This window comes from Halyomorpha halys, unplaced genomic scaffold (genome assembly GCF_000696795.3).
Source record: "Halyomorpha halys isolate HHAL.00 unplaced genomic scaffold, Hhal_1.1 Scaffold201.1, whole genome shotgun sequence".
Taxonomy (NCBI): Eukaryota; Metazoa; Arthropoda; class Insecta; order Hemiptera; family Pentatomidae; genus Halyomorpha; species Halyomorpha halys.
In genome coordinates this window covers 1,168,541-1,170,797 of record NW_027111296.1, presented here as the reverse complement: position 1 = coordinate 1,170,797, position 2,257 = coordinate 1,168,541, and positions in this window count along the sequence as shown.

Sequence of the window (2,257 nt, the reverse complement as noted above, 5' to 3'; positions counted from 1 at the left end):
GTGTGACCATCAAGATAAGGCAAATACCCAATGATTTGATATTATAATGTTAAATAATATTCTCATTTTGCTATTATTAAATTACTTTATTAACCTATGGGTATATATATTTTAAAATATTAAAACCTTAATTACAAAATTTAAGAAGTTTCTTCATTTTTTTTTTTACTTTATTTACCTCTTTACTTTGTTTGATAATAATATTAAGTAAAAATTAAATAAAAATAAAATAAATATAAAATAATAAATAATAATGATAAAATAAATAAGATAATGTATACCCATAGGTAAATTAATTAATTTAAGAATAGCAAAATGAGAAAAGTGAAATAAATCATCTGTTACCTTGGATATATATATACATTTTTTTTTTTATGGCTTAATTTAAAATATATATATCATTATAATATCAAATCTTTGGGCATTTGCCTTATCTTAATGGTCACACTATTATATCATTAAGCCTCAGACCTATATATCAATATTTATTTATCCCACAGTTTCTAGCTCCACAATAATTTATTGTTTTTTATTTAGCTCATTGTTTTTATTAGTCTTTTGTTTTATTAGTCTTTTGTTATTAGAGGTAAAGAATTACAATGAATAAAATAAAATAAATCATATATTGGACCAGATACATCTGTTATGAAGTTTTGAATAAAAAAGATGATTATAAATATTAATAATATAATTTATTGTTTTTATTATTAATTCATTTATAAATTAATTAGTATAGTAATAACGTATGATATAATAAAAAATAAAAGAATAATTTAAACTGGGTGAGGCAAATGAGTTAGCTATATACATTAGTTAGTATGATAAATTATAGATATTCGTACATTAAATAAAAATATATATATATAAGAAATTACAAATCAATTATAGTCAAATATATTGTCAACCACTAATAGCATGTATAAATTGTGACTTCATTTTTATATAGTTATGAAGTGAACAGTGTACATAGATCTCAAGTTAATAATATACAATAAAAATAATTAATAATAAATATTATAGACAGTTTTTTTTTTATATATATAGCCTTGAGGAGCTGCTTACAAGGCCAAAACACACACAAACAAAAAATTAATTTAGCTTATTTTGTTTAACATTGTTTTAACTTTTTTATTAAATTAAATTCTTTACTAATATTTTTTATATCTATCATTTTATTACTAAACACTTAAAGTTACTAGTACGAAGCCAAGGTATTGAAATTGTGAAGCAAATAAGCAAAATAAAATGCATAGTTTTCAATTAAGAAAAAAATTATATAGCAAATGAGTGAGTTAAAATAATTTTAGAACAAAGATTTAAATAAACTAATGATTTAACAAATGAGATTGCATTGAAGTTCAATCCATAACTCCAGAATCCAACTGTTTGTAATGGATTTAATATTATTTGTAAATATATAAAACTTAACAACTAATTTTAAAGAGTTTCATTATTTGTTGGTTTTATTTTAATTTATTTATTTATTTTTAATAACTTTTGTAAAAGTACAATATGTCACCCTCAAGAGCAATAAGTATTAAGACTGTAACTGTTTAACCATACCATATATTCTGATTAAATAAATATATAAAAATTAACAAATTTATAAATAAAATAAAAGGCGTAATAATTAAATAATAATATACATTCGTACATATAATGAAATATGTTAAGGCTCATCAAAAGTCCCCCTCCACTATGCATTTATACAATGAAAGAAATATGAATATGTTTAATGAATAGTTATTAATAATTTAATAATTAAAATTATGGAAAGAAAAATAAAATTGAGAGAAAGAAAATATATGTAACCATAATGATAGATAAAGAGGCAAAATATAAGTAAAGTTTAACAATAGGACTGACAAAAAAAAAAATATATATAAATGTATATTTTTAAAAGAACAACAATAATAATATATGGTGAACATAACTAATAACATGAGTAAGGAAAATTGAGAAAAGAAGGGGTGAGGGGTAAAATACAGATAGGGAAAAAAAAAGAGAATAAAACTTCTAAGCTTGATATCTAACCGCCAAATCGTTTCTGCGTCGAGAACGGCCAAACTCCTTATTAAAAAATACGTTACAAGAATGACTAAGTGTTTTTAAGAGGAAACATTACAATTGGATAAAAAATAAAAAGTAAAAAGTAGAAAATATTTAGAGGAGGAAAGCATGTGAGAGGGTGACAACAAATTTTTTTTGGAAAATGATAAAAATCTATGTATTGATATGTATGAGAGGTACCAGCTGG